We start from the raw sequence: 16,278 nt of genomic DNA, 5'->3' as shown, positions 1-16,278 counted from the left end.
TAGGCTTAAGCATGGTTTTAAAACTCGGTTTAACATCTCATCTCGTCCATACTAAATATCGAATCATCTCAAATGAGTTTTTCGATATGTTTGAGACGTCTCTTTTAAAAATGAAAAATATGAACATGGGGTTTTAAATCTCATTCAAAAAATTGACTTGTATGTCTATCTCATCTATGCCAGATACTGAGATAACTTGGGTGATAATTCTCAGTCTCGGACGAGTTTTGAAGCCATGTATGTAAGTCAATGTTGCATTTTCTTGATGACTTGATAGGAAAATTTTAATGTTTTTTTAATTAAAAAAAGTACTATTTAAATTACTAAATCAAAATTAAACATGTATCAAAATTTTACTTTTAAATCATCAAGAAAATTAACGTTGACTTACGGTCAAGGAGAGTAAATCTAATCTTGCATTTTTGAAAGGAGGTGAACCTAAGATCACCAATCTTATAGGAGGTGATTCTAAACTATCACATTTTGAACTAGAACCATTCTATTTTATTGATTTTGGTTATTGTAGATTCCCATTTTGATTATGAAAAAAGTGGAATAAAAGGTCAAATAGCCAAAGAATGTGAATACTTGTCGGTTTGGCGGTTTTAATTCTCAATAATTGAATGAGAAAAAAACCTTTTGAATCTTTCAAGAAATTAATATATAATCCTGAGGGGTTGGTTTAATGGCAATTTTGGACCAATGAGTGGTTAATGCATGTATGTTGTGAGTTCGATACCCAATATGAGCATTAGTTCCTTAAGGCCACCCACGAGAGTGCACCCTTACTTACCTAGTTTGTGTGACGTGCAGGCTTTGCATATGCCCCGAGACTAGTCCTTGGATAATACCATATAGATTGGCCAAAGCCCAAATACAAGCTCAATCTACTATTTACAAAGATACCCAGTTATCAACATATATGGGAGCCATTTGATGGCCCTAAAGGGAGCCAAGGATCGAACCAAGTTTTGAAGGTCGTCGAATATTGCAAAATTGGACGGACGCGTTCTGTTTAAATCAGTTGTGAACAACTTTTTGTAAAAGATTTCAATAAATTAAAAGTTAACCCTATCAGAATTTTATTTTAAAGAATACCCTCTCTTAACTAAACCTCTCTCTCTCTCTCTCTCTCAAGTTCCACACCAACAACAAAAGCAACTGGTTCTTTCTTTCTTACTTCTCCATTTCTCTCCCATTCACCCAACCATCTCTCTCTCTCTCTTCAGGATCAGACATTCCAAAAATCGTTAAAAATCAACACTTATTCTTCATCTCTCTTGATCAGACTCTCTCTCAATCGAACAAGCTTTTTTCCATCTCTCTTGACCGAACTCTATCTCAATCGAACAAGCTTTGGAACAAAGACCTGGGATTTACACAACGTGAAAAGAATGTTATAAATTTACAAATGAATACATGGGTAGTTGTTTTAAAGCGTTTAACACACATTTGAAGAAGTTGAGAGGCATTTATTGATTTACAATCAATTCACTATAGAAATCCAACACAATTCCATGAAGAAAGGTAAACATTAAGGAAGAACTCACAAATCCTTAAAGAAAGTCAATGGCCAATAAAGAGATTGCATAATAGCGAATGTTCGTTGCATTACATATTTATTTATTTTTATTTTTTTGCTATTTTATGTTTGTGTTAATAATGTATAAATTTATTCAATAGAAATTTGTCTGTTGATAGTGTTATTTAAAAGATTAAGTGTGATTACTCTTTTGTATCTTGAATACTCTATTCATGATTCAATGAATAATGAGTCTCTTGTGTTAATAATGTATAAATTTATTCAATAGAAATTTGTCTGTTGGTAGTGTTATTTAAAAGATTTAGTGTGATTACTCTTTTGTATCTTGAATACTCTATTAATGATTCAATGAATAATGAGTCTCTTGCCATTATGAAATGGAGAATAATTTTATCATTTCTTTGTTTTTTTTTTATTGCACCTTCCATATTTTAATTGATGGTTAAAGTGAACTTTGGGATGAAATCATTTCTTCAACCTTTAGGCATTTAACAATCTTCCATTACATAAAATCATTAATTTTATTTCTTTCCTTTCATGGCTAAATTTCCTTTTGTTTAACAAAAGCAAGTGTCGAATCTGTCACTTTGGATATCAATACAAATTCAAGACTATTAAGCATCTATTGAAAATCAAGATTTCTAAAAACTAATAGATTTTGTCCTCTTGTTTTAGGTAAGTTGGATCAGTTTGTGAAATCATGACGGGGGGGGGGGGGGGGGGTGTCAACAGATTTAACAATGGGCTCATTAGGTTTGAATCATCCATATTCACATTAATCAAATTGTCAACTCCCAACTTTACATCATTCCATATTAAATTTTTTTATTTATTTTTTTGCATCTAGTTTAGTATTCAAAAAGTTGACAATGATGAAGGTGACAACCCGATTTAGCTCTCAATTTGAAAAATTCTTTGTAAGGTTTTTAATCTTAAAACGTAATCCTCTAAAACTACTTATTCACAACTTGTGTAAATTAGGACCTAATTGTTCTTTGTGTTTCGATAACAATTAATTAGATGTTAAACAGTTTAAGTTTCTCACAAGGCATGGCCAACAAATCCAACCCTTGGTCTTAATGTCTACTTTATGTGCCAAATATACACAAACCTTAGAAAACAATTAGACAAGGTCATGTGGGAACTGCAGCAAGAGATATTAAACTAACATGTATTTATTCTGATCTACATCTACACCAACTCAACTCAACATTACAGTAAATTGCAATTCTTCTTTGGATTGTAGATAAGGATCATCAAAATCTTAGCTGACACAAATCATCGCTCACAAACTATGAAAATCAAAAATACGATTCAACAAATCAGGTGTTCAAGTAGAGATCGCAAAAAAAATTTAAGAAACATGTTTCGGTTGAACATGCTAAGCAATTGTCATGCCATCTATTTGAATTCATTGGTCCTCTTGCACCTTCATGGCAATTACACAAGTGATACTTGTCGAATATTCTCGTTGATGATCATACAGCCATTTGAAACCGAGCGGGAACACGGAGTCGGGGAGGTTGAATTTCGCCAGGTTTTCCGAGCTGACCACGGGCAGCCATCTGATCATCCCCACTACCAGGCCGCAAGAATACGATACACCCCGCTTCAAACAGTATATTGCGGAACTCGATCATCTTCTCTTCGCTCATTGGTTTAAACTGGGACCCGAAGTGAGGATTAAATGAGATGAGATTGATCTTGCAAGGTATGCCCTGAACAAGATCAATTAGCCTCCTCGCATCCTCAATGTTGCACATAAAGCAGACATCAAGTGATTAAATTATTGGAGAAGTAAATCATTTACGAAATCTTGGAGGTTTAGCAAAGAGTAGTGCGGCCACTAGAACTAGAAATTATAAAAACTCTCAACTTACTAATAAAACGATTACTATCCTGATCACGAAGATAAGGTCTGCCCCGTGAATCTCTCTTTAATAAAACTAGGGACGGAAATGGGCCTGATTGACCTTGATCAGGCTTGGGCTTCAATCAGGCCAAACTAATGATTTGGTTGGGCTTTGACCTTCGGGCTGGGTTCAATAATAAATATTAAGCCCAAACCTGACCTCAAACCCACTGAGATTCGGGCTATGGCCCGGACCTATTAGATCAGAATTGGACTTTTTAAATATTAAAAGATTACAAGTGCGTTTATTAGTCAAAAAGGCTTAATTATATAATATGTAAATGGTTACAATATTTTCTTATTGTGAAGTGGATCATTAGATGCTCAGTCACAAAAAATTATTTTCATATAAAAATAACAATGAAATACATCATTATAGATTAATTATTTTCTAGTAAATAAAAATAGAAAACCCAAACGACTCATCCAAATTTGCTTAAGTTTGGTAAAAATGACAAGTATTGTTATTATTTCAATACATAATTTAATGTATATTTGATGAGGGTTATTTTCATAAATTTGTGTGCATATTATTGTAACAAATATTGAGGTTATTTTAGTAATTTTTATATTCATAAGTTGGAATTAATAGTTAAATTTCTTAAGAATGTGGGTGATTCATGCAAATTTTCCAATGCAAATCATTTGCATAATGTAACCAAGCATCCGACTATAAAATTTATTATAGAAAATTATTTTCATATGAAAATGATTTGTGGCATACTAAAGAGGGCCTAAATTACAAAAAGACTCTTATAGTCCTGATAATATGACTTGCCAGGTGGCATACTCTAATGACTCCATGACGTGACTAGTCAGGGTACTGTAGATCTGAATGAAGGAACCGTATATCCCAAGGCATACAGATCTAAGGTTCCCAAACTTGTCCACGTCATGGAGTCATTTGAGCATGCCACCCGACGAATCATATCATCAAAACTCTTCTTATAATTTATGTATGTGCTTGTATCCATACATTAACATGAGACGGCAAGATTTTGATCCCAAAGGGGTTAACAAGCTTATCAATTAAGAGTGTTGATTTTCAAATTAGAAAGTATTCACTGGGTCAATACTCAGCTGACGTGGCATGGACACAGAGCCATAGACCTTTTTTTCAGGATACACAATTGCACATCCCCAACGTCAGCCAAGTATGGACGGAGTGAAGACTTTCTAGTTAGAAAATCATTATTCATTAATTAAGCTTGAAAATATTTTGAGATTGACTAATGATAAATTAGCATTCTTGAAGGGAAAAAACTTTGAAGCGGGCAGCGTCAAAATTTTGAAGAAGCCCTCTCCTTTGGATTACACGTGATATTTCCAAGGTGGTGTTTCAAATTTTAGCAGAAATATAAGGGAGTGAAATAAATTCAAAAAACCACATGTCTTGTAAAGAGGATGATTCCTTCAAATTTTGAAGCAGGCTGCCCGCTTCAAAGTCGGACTCCTCTTGACGTGGCATGTGAACAAAATCATAGATCTTTTCCTTATGTATCTCGAAGAAAAAAATCTATGATTCTGTCCATTGCCACGTCAAGAGCATCGGTTTATCACTACTCTCTAAGATTATTAAGGACTTTGGATAGGTAAGTGCATCTTAGAGGAGTTCCTCCAAATTTTGAGTTGGACTTCAAAAACATTAGCATTATTTAGAGAGAAAACCCACTAGTAGGGTCCATTAACTAGTTCTCGTTTATAATTTTAAAAATCTTATGTGGTAAACCAAGTTCGTGGTTGCACATTTTAAATTAAGTTGAGGATCAGATGACTCATGAACAAGTGCAAATTAAATCTCAACCATTAAAACATAAAAATATAAACGTCATTATCAAGGATATCACATATCCTTTAGAGTACGAGTGGCGATCTCAACACAACTCACAAACACGACTCAAAAACGATACAAAGTTAGTGAGTTTGGATCAAGCCTAATTGGGTTTGAGTAATAATAGTGTCAATCCGTTTAACATGATTATTATATGGGTTGGATTTTGGTTCTAAGTATCAACCCGCCTAATCTGTATAGACACATTTAGTTATTCTGTCATTAACGTGTAATTTTAAATTTATCAACAATCATTTAAGAATCTTTTAAATTACTCATTTTTTTCTAAAATTTCGTAGAACGAGATATATATATATATATATATATATATATATATATATATATATATATATATATATATATATATTTTAATTTATCAAATTTTATATAATATAAATGGTGTTGTAAAATATTTTTAAATTAATAAATTGTTAAGCTTTAGTTTGAGAAAAAAAAAAAATATTTTTCTTAATAAATTATGGATTTTGTTAACGTGTACCCTAGGGGCACAACTTAAAGTGCAATAAATACACTTTGAAAATTGGATTTTGTACCAAAAATGCCCTTTAAAAATTTATTTTTACCAAAATACCTTAAGATTCTAATTTCCAAAGTGTATTTATTGCACTCTGCCTAAATAAGTTATTTATTTATATTTTTTTACTCCATTTTTTTCATTAAAATCTAGAGCTATGTAGTGATTGATTCCTAATATTGGCGAAATGACCCTCAGTAAGATTTAAGATCTTACGAAGTAAGGTTATTATGTCTCATGTGATAATGAAATACACTTTACTTTGTCAATAATAATTATAATAATATTGAAAAATATTTTCCTTACTAAATTAGTAAGAAATTTTTTCTAACCACAACACCTTGTGGCATTCAAAAACATGAACTCAAGCCACATGGTTGTAAAGGACAAAATTTTACGAACTTTGAAAAAAAAAATCAAAAGAAAGTTATTTTTCACCATTGAACTTAGTTTATAATTGTGACTTTATTTTTAGTAATGGTATTTTATTTTTGGTGGTGTAAATGGAACTTATTTTTTTTCAATAAAGATTAAAATTTTATTAAATAGTTTATATATGGGTTGGGTCAAGTATACCTATTTATAAATGGATTTTGTTTGGGTTTAAGTTTTTTACACTATTATTAAACAGGTTGGGTTTGGGTTTGGTAAATTTTCATAATACCCTTACCTCAATACAACACGAACACGATCCGACCCGACCCATTGCCACCCCTACCTAAGAGGCTAGCATAAATCCCAATTTTATGAACATTAAATAATTGTTTGGGATTTAAGTTACAAGAAAATTTTAAGTAATAAGTAACCAACCTATATTATAGACTTGTTGAACAAGGAATTCCTCGTATATGACTCCTTTATTTTATATATATGGGTACTACAAATAAAATTAAACTCTTCGATGGAAGAACAAAGAAATTTGATTCATGGAGATCTCAACAAGGGGTAGACTTGGAATATGGGATAGAAGGAAGAGATTGAGATTAATCTCTCTTTTCTATTTTCCTGGTCTCTCCCACATTACGAGACATTGATCACAGTGATATGTTATCAGTTTGGGGTTTAAGTTGTCAGAATTTAGTAAGCTACCTATATTATAGACGTGTTGAACAAGGAATTTTTCATATATGACTCCTTTATTTTATATATATGGGTACTACAAATAAAATTAAACTCTTCGATGGAAGAACAAAGAATTTTGATTCCTGGAGATCTTAACAAGGGGTAGACTTGGAATCTGGGATAGAAGGAAGAGATTGAGATTAATCTCTCTTTTCTATTTTCCTAGTCTCTCCTACGTTATGAGACATTGATCACAGTGATACGTTATCAGTTTGAGGTTTAAGTTGTTAGAATTTATGTTTATTATTATCTCCCCCCAGCTTTTTATGGGATAATGGGTTTACGGTTATGGAGTGTTGATTTTGTTGGGTTAAGATTTCAAAGAAACATTTTCATTACTAACTTGGTAAAGATTTGAGCCTTACTAAGGGTCAATTTGAAAATGGACAGCTACCGAACTTCCACATAACTTCTAAACTTAAAGTTGAAATTCAATGGTGAAAAATATTTTTTTGGGGGGGATTTTTTTTTCAACATTCATAGAATTTTATCATCTACAACCCTGAAGCATTGGATCAAGTTTTTGGATGCCACAAGTTGACCCTAAGGACCCTTAGTGTGAAATTCTTACTTAGTAAGGCTAGTCGGACTCTCAAGTTTACGCAGTTTTAGAATGATGAGTTTGGAGGTTAAGGGTTGATATCATAAGGTTTAGGGGTATAGGTTGAATTTTAAGGGTTTATGTGGTTTAAGGTTTTTAGATTCACAGATTTGGTGTTTAAGGGTTGGAGTCATAGGATTTAGGAATGGAGTTATAGATCTAGGATTACATTACAATTTAGGGTTTAAGGGGTAACTTTGCCTGTGTAATGTTTCCTTTACATTATATTGCCGATCCCAAGTCTGAATAAAGAAGGAGGACCTTGAATAAGATGTAAGACTAGGGTTGGGACTAGCTTTTTTTTTAATTCTTCTTTTTTATTTTATATAATATAATTTTCAGTTGTTACCTTATTATTAGATGGAAAACTAATAAAAAATCTAAAGATTTATTGTCCTTCACACCTTCATAGGATCAAAGAAGAAAGGAAACAAAATCACATAATTTTTGGTTGGAAATCAGAAATATCATTTGTCTATTTTCCATACACACACACACACACAAAATTCTTTTTTCTTACAAGATTTTCATGAATTTATCAAAATTAACCTATTGAAACCCTTTACCAAATGGGACTTTATTACTATGGTTAGTCGGACTCTAATAATTATATTATTATTCTTATTATTATTATTATTATTAGTAGTAGTAGTAGTAGTAGAGACACTGCACATAGTTAGCTATTTGGTGTACGGCAAAAAATCATTACGGGATTAATTCGACTACGATTTGGAATATTCATTTAACAGTTCATTTAAAATTTTGGAGAATGGCAAAAATACAATACGAGAACGGTTCGGGTATAATTTCAGTTTAATGCTCTAAAAACCTCTCAAAAATTCGTGTATAAATATTAAATTTTCTACAATACTTATATCCAAATATTTAGAAAACTCCCCAATTCTTTTAAGGTCTATTGCTTTTATATCTCATTTTTCAAAATCACCATCATTATCCTTCTTCATCTTTGAACACATCCTTATGTAAATTAAAAAGATGTGATACTTTTATGCATGTTTATCAAACATTAAACTTTATAGCAAATAAAAAACACTTAGATATTCTTTTACACAAATTTATTAGATATTTTAAATTTTATTCTCAAATAGCACATATAGAATTCATACATTTAAAACTACGGGGGTGTTCGGTTCGGATTCTAGAACTTGATTCTAGCTCATAATTAGATTCTAGAATCTGGTGCCTCGTTTGGTTCGGATTATAATTTTGATTTTTTTCATAATCAGAAACCAAAATCATGCAGAATCAGAAACAGTTCTTAGGTTGTTTCTCCCAATTCCCATAGACTACCACTTATGGCGTTCTTGAAATACATTTTGTAATAATAATAATAATTATTATTATTATTATTATTATTAAAACAATAATGTTATTAATAATAGTAGTAACAATAATAACAACAAAAAAAAAAAAAATAGCAACAATAATAATAATAACTAATATTAATAATAATACTAATATATTATTATAATTAACAACAACAACAATAATAGAGTAATAATAATAGTTTTAACCCTGATGAGGTGGTTCAATGGCAATTTCGGATTCAATAAGTAGTGAGAATCCATAGGTTTTAGTTTGATACCTAGTTTGAACAGTATTTCCTTGGAGCCATCCCGCAAAGGCACACTCTCACTTACCCGATGTGTGTGATATGCTAGTGTTGCACATGCTCGGGGAAGGGACCCATATGCCTTGGCTCTGACCATGGCTCTTTCGACCCCCCTAGTCAGATGTAAGTTCGGACACCCTCATCATCAATAATAATAGTTTTTGAAATACAAATACAAAATCATCATAATTTTTGGGATAATCTTATTAGGCTTTTTAATATATAATTAATTTGAAAACTATTAGAAAAAGACCTAAATTTGAACATTTTCGACTCTATCAAAAAATCTTTAATTTTTTCTCTCAAAAATCCATTATCTTGAATCTTTGGGACATGTATTTTTATTCTTATTTTCAATCTCAAGAAGTGTAATTGGGTAATTTTTTTTACAAAATCAATTTTCAGAAAAACAATGTTAGCCAAATGAGATTTTGGATTTTGAAAATTAGATTCTATAATCTAATTTTGAAAATCCATAATCAGAATCGAGAATCAGGTTCTACAATCCGAATCAAATACCTTTTAAGAATAAAATGTTTTCTTTTATGATTAATCATACCATTAACATCAATCTTTATAATGCAAAGCACATACTATCTTACTTAATTGACTTAACAAAACTCATTTTCAAAAAATCTAAAGAGAAGGAAAGATAAAATATATAAAAAGAGTGAAAAAAAACTAATTGTTGGTCGATAATCGTGAGATTCGATGACAAACAATGGTTAGCGATTGTCTAATGATGAAATATTGAAGTGTCAAGGGAGAATAATGAAAATATTATCAGTCGATATTGAGATAGAATATTTTTTATAAAAAATAAGAGTTAATTTGTGTTTTAACCCTCTATGCAAAATGTATTTTTGATTTATTTAACTTTTTAAAAAAAAAGCATAAATCGTGAATAATTAAAAAAAGTTCAAAAAGTCAAGAATTTTTATAAGGAATTGAATTCATTGAAAGTTTTAATCATTTTTTTGTAATTAATAGGAGCTACCCACACCATAGATGAATTGTTTTGTCTTATATGAATTAAAAATTTCGGAATGAGTTAATTTTTGGTGATGATCCTCATAAAAAATCAATCCATTCTAAAATTTCTAATCCCATTTTCATGAGGCTGTGATGCAAAGATCATTGTCATAAAAAATCATCTTATTCCAAAATTTTAATCTATATAAGACAAAACAATTCTACTATGATGTGAATTTCCCTTATTAATAGGATGTTTTTATAATTACTTATTTTTTGTCATTCAAAAAATTCGGATATAATTGACGAATTATTAGGAGAAATGGTGCTGCACACCATTCACGTGATACACACGGATTGAAAAAGTTTGTGGTGCTCGGACGCGGTGTCGTGAATCACAATAAGCTTGGGTCCAACCGTCCAACGAAGTCCACAAATACACGCTTAGCAGTCAACTCCGTGCCTACATTTTGGAATGATACGTCGTCTTAGATATTTTTGTTAACAAAATTACTAAAACACCCTTATTCCAAAGCTAGATAAATCGTCTTATATCTCACAGTTAAAATCTTTAACATTATAACGAGAGAAGCTGAGTAAAAGATCGCCGACACCAATTCTTTTTTCTAAAATTGTTCTTCACATTGCAAAATTATTGCCCTTATCTTACTTTTAAATTTACTATAATGAAGATTTTTATTTTTCAAAATGAACGAAATTATAAATCCACGTTCCATAACCATGTTAGGCATTTTTTTTTTTTTTTTCAATTACGAAAACATCTTTTAATGTAATATCTTCAAAATTGACTTAGTTACCATTTTAAAGTGGATAAATTCCTTGGCAATATTTTTAAATGATAAAAATTATATAATATATCTATTTGAAATTTATAAAATAAATTTAGTATATTAAATAAAAAATTAATTTTCATAAATTATTATTTTCTTTTTGTTTTTTATAATACATAAGCATTTGTACATGCTACCTATGATCATCATAAGTAAAACAAACGAATATATGAAAATTATAACGAACAAGAGAGTTGGGTGTAGTGGTCGAGGCATCCCTTTAAAAAAGGGGAGGTCTTGAGTTCAAACCCCTCTCATTAGGCACCCACATGGATTTATCCTTACTTATGTGGTATGTGTGATTTGTGAGATATTACCTGTATCCGAGGGATTTGAGTGAGATATGGTTCTCTAAGAGGTTAATTGCCTTGCCTTGCTAGTTGGCCTATAAGTCCGTAACCTCCATCATAAAATAATAATAATAAACATTCTTACTTTTTAAACGATATTGGAATTGACATAGTATATAATAAAAAAACATATATATGGGTTCTGTTTGTATGTGATTAAAATGAAAATACAATAAATAAATGGGTTTTGGGTAGAATTTTTTTTTTTTTTTAGGGTATTTCTGGTAGGAAACTTAAGTTTCCAGGTGTATTTAATGCATTTGAGGGCACTACACGTTAACAAAACCCTAAATAAAGAATATACATGGAAGGGTATTTCGGTCATTTGGCTGTGAATTGGGAGGAAGATAAGAAATGTTGATGAAGGGCAAAGAGACGGAGGGATAAGTGTGGCCAGCTAGGGCACTGTGGGTGGAGAGGAAGAGAGAGATAAAATAGCATATGAGGAGATAAGGAGATTGGCGTGGCATTGGTGTCTGCAAGTCTCTGTCCAAATGTCCAACACTACGTGAAGGCCCCTCACCACGTCTCCTCTGTTGGCTAGTCTCTTAATGCCAACAATCGAGTCCAGACAAACAACATATCTCTTGGTGCCAAACTAACTTAAGTTAGAACATGGGCTTAGTTTATGGTTCATTAGTCGTCAACCCATTCTCTAGCCTACCCTTTTAACAATGAGTAAGCCCAGCGCGTAATATATAGATCCATCAAGTTTGTTTAAAAGACCCTAGAAACAATGGCCGATGATTTAATGAACCAACATTATACTTGTTTAAAAGTCCATATAGAAATGTGTATGCAAAAACACTTCGACAATCAAGTCACTTAATGCATAGAAGATTTTAAGATGATAGATAAGAAGTTTTTACACATGAAAAGTCAATTTAGAATTTCAAAGATCTCAGATTAACTAATTCTTGGATATCACGAGTATGAGGACTTTCTTAAAGTGGATGTTTTTGTAAATTGGGGATAGACTCATTAATAGGGGTGCAACTTGGTCCGATCCAAACTAAGAACCAAACCAAACCAATAGTTTTAGGGTGGTTTGGAACAAGTTGCGGTTCGGTTCCAGGTTACAAAAATGGAGAACCAGTCAATTTGGTTCGATTCTCAAATCAGGCTTGTATAGAACTGAACAAAACCAAGAATTAAATCCTTATGCAATAAATATATATGTATATATATAATAATTATTATGAATTATTTTAAGAGTTGGGATATAGATTAATGATCTTTTATGGATAAACTAATGACTTTTTATAAATGGATTAGTGATTTGTTGTATGAAATTTTATGTTTATTATACGTTTATTTGTTCATTAAAAAAATGTTACTTACAATTTATAAAATATTAGCAAGCCATATAACCAAACCGACTTTAGTTTGGTTTGGTTCCAATGGAATTTGGTTTGGTTCTAGTTCTTATTTAGCAGAATCGACCTATGTTAGTTTGATTCCAATTTGAGCTCAAATTGAATCAAGTTGCACCCCTACTCATTAATATATGCAGTAGCTTATGATTGGTCAATTCGGATTCTATAAAATCCCGAATTGACTTTTCTTTGGATTAAAAAATTCTCATTTTTTGTTATATTTATAATTTTTCTCTTAAAGCCACAATCTCAAAATTGCTTGCTGCCTGCATCCTCTAAGGATCGTTGAATCAATAGCACTGAGTCCTTTTTGATGAGGCTCGTATATATACAGAACATCTCAAACTTTTAATTAAACAAGATTCAGAAGCTAAAATTTCACCTCTACTATCAATAAGATTACCTAAAGCATTTATAAGATAACCCAAATAAACCTCCCTCTTGGGTACTTGAGCAATTCTCTCGACACCGAGAATCAAAAATTATAATTTCACCTCTACCATCAATATACGTTCTATAGAATTGATAACATAATCCAAATAAGTCTCATTCATCGGTATCCGAGCAATTCTTCCAACAGAGACTCTCTAAAGCTAAAATTTCATTTAAATCATCAACAGTTTATGTTCATGTACAATAATTATAACATAGCCCAAATAAACCAAGCTCATCCAATCTAAGCAATTCAATCCTATATATTTTTTAGGGTAAATTACACTTAGATCCCTTATGAGTGGGTGTAATTTTACTAATGTTCTGACAATTGCATTTACCTCCTCTAAAGTTATCAAAAGTATCCACTTAGACCCTTTCCATCTATTTTCCATCAATAAAACAATTTCTAAATTGTTTTTTCTTTTTCTTTTTTATAAATATTATTTTATCTTCTTTAAGAGTTTAGGGAATTACCAAAATTCCATTAAGATTGAGAACATAGAAATCATCAAAATAGCGTTTTATTCGACATTAATTTTCTTTTTGTAATTTAATTTTTTCAATAAAAGTAAAAATTGTGAGGATTAAAAAGGTAAAATAACATTGGAACATTAATACCGTCAATAACAAGAGAGGTAAATGAAATTATCAAAAAGGTTTACTACGTGAAAAAAAGGGGTAAATTTGACGTCAAGGTCCAGTAGTGTTTAAAAGAATTGTGTCGAATTTACCCCTTTTTCACTAGTAGTTAAGAGGTCAACATGGCATTATGCCAAACCATAAGGGGTCAAAATGTAATATACCCTTGTTTTTATAGAACATCTTTCTTGTATCACCAAACCATCACCCCTATCAACTTAGTTATGGGTCCAATCCTAGAGCTAGCTAACTTATTTGGGGTGCAACATTTGACTTCTACAAATTTTTAAGAGAGTGAGAGAGACAGACTACAAGAAACTTTAATTAAGTTGAAGGAATATGTCCCAAATACTTTACAAAGAGAAAAAATCAAAAAGATAATTATAAAATAGAGAAAACCAACCAGATATATAATAGATCAATTAGAAAGAAACAAAGATAACAAATGTAAAGGTGGTGCATGATTTGTAATTTGGCCTTCTCTGATGTTTCACGTATGACATATCAAGACCCGTGACCTCCATTATACAATTTCTTTCCCCACACATACAAATTATCAAGGCAAACTCGGTGATTGATTAGCGAGTCAAATGTATCTCTTTATTGGTCTATCACCTTTACATCGACCAGACCATGTGGTGTGTGTTATTCACTATATATGAGTCCATCTAAATAAAATCTTGCCAAACCAAGCGTCGAATTTTTCATAAAAAAAATCATAGCAACAAATAAAGAAAAAGAACCAAAAGAAAAAGTTGATAGCACAACCTAACTAATTAAAATTATCATCGAAAGCGTGGTTAGAACTCATCAATCAAATTGATATATAGTGTTAGTGTACCAACTGACCGAAAAAAAGAAGTTCGATGGACAAGATCTAGAATGTTCGTAATTTTGTGTTTCCTTTATACTGCACTGTTGTCCCCAAGCCCAGATAAAGGACGAGGGGTGCATCAGGTTGACAGCATGCATAAATAATTCGTCACCTCCTAACATGAATTTTGATAATATATTTCATTAATTCTTAGATTAATTATCTCTTATTAGCAATTTATAATCATCAGTTTTGAATATTTTCCATTGGTACTCCAGTTGAAGTAATAGGGAATTTGTTGTGAATTTGTCTTGTAGTTTATGTCTTTTTTAAGGGTTACTAAAAAAGGAATTATGTAATATTTTCTTTAAGGGTTTTTTCTATTTTTGAAGAGAAATGTATTTAACAACTTCTGATTTTATAAATAGAGATTTCTTGGGCTGTAAAACCAAAAAAAATAAAATAGTGCTAGTTTTTGTTCTGATCTATGGACATAGGAATACCTTGTTCTTCATTTGTGATTTGAATCTTGTATGTTCTCTTTACTGCTTCATTGTTTCACAATTTAGTATGAAAACTAATTGGATTTGTACGGAAAGTTAATATAAATCAATTATATTTTTTAAGATCGTACTTTCTTTTCGTTTGGGGTTTAAAACGATGATACTGAAGAATTTGAATACAAAATTTAAGTCAAGAGATTTAAAGGGAATTACATTTTTAATATATGGCAAAAAAGGGTGAAGGACATCTTTATTCAATGAGGCTTGTCTAAGGCATTGAAAGGGAAGTCCGATAAACCAGAATGTATGATAAATACAAATTGGGAAGACATTGTAAGGCAAGAAATGTTAGAACTATATGACTTTGTCTTGCAGAGGCTCGTGGGGTGGTTATTACGGTTCAAGAGGACAAGTCGAGCTCCCTTTCTATAGTTTACTAGAGAGTTAGCTTGGGGCAGCTACACAAGAGCATTGGGTGTGTCATCAAGTCAGGATGGATCAAAATGATTCGATAGTATGTAGTTAGTGATTCTTAAAGGCTAATATCACAAGCATAGGTGATGCAAAGTTCATTATATAAGGCAGGTGTTGTTTCTTTTCATAGTGACTAGCATTTAGGACAAGATAGAGGGTATAGGCATGTGTAATAGTTTATTGTCTAGGTTTTCGATGTGATAGAATTCAAGTCAATATAGAGATTGTTGTACAGTTCTTTTGTATTTTATTTTCTTTTTAGGATTACTAAAAAGGAAATTATGGAATATTTTCTTAAGGAGTTTTTTCTATTTTGGGGAGATATATGCATTTAGTAACTCTTGATTTTATAAATAGAGATCTATAGGGTGGTAAAACCAAAGAAAGAAAATAGTGGTAATTTTTGTTCTGATCCGTGGACGTAGGCACACTACCGAATCGCGTAAATCCTTGTTCTTCATTTGTGATTTATGTGTTTTTTTTTTTTTGTCTCTTCACTGCTTCGTTGTTGCACATAACTACCATTAGGCCTTATTCTAGAGAGTAGGTGGGTGGGCAAAATATCCACATAGTATTTTGAACTAAAATATTATTAACTTGGAAGGAAGAAAAGAAGAAGATAAAAAAGAGATTTACAACATAGTTGTATTCAACCAACTAAAGGTGGCATGGTCGTAAAAGTATTTA

Source organism: Akebia trifoliata, chromosome 14 (genome assembly GCF_017979445.1).
Source record: "Akebia trifoliata isolate Shusen 1 chromosome 14, ASM1797944v1, whole genome shotgun sequence".
Taxonomy (NCBI): domain Eukaryota; kingdom Viridiplantae; phylum Streptophyta; class Magnoliopsida; order Ranunculales; family Lardizabalaceae; genus Akebia; species Akebia trifoliata.
This window is presented reverse-complemented; position numbering follows the sequence as displayed.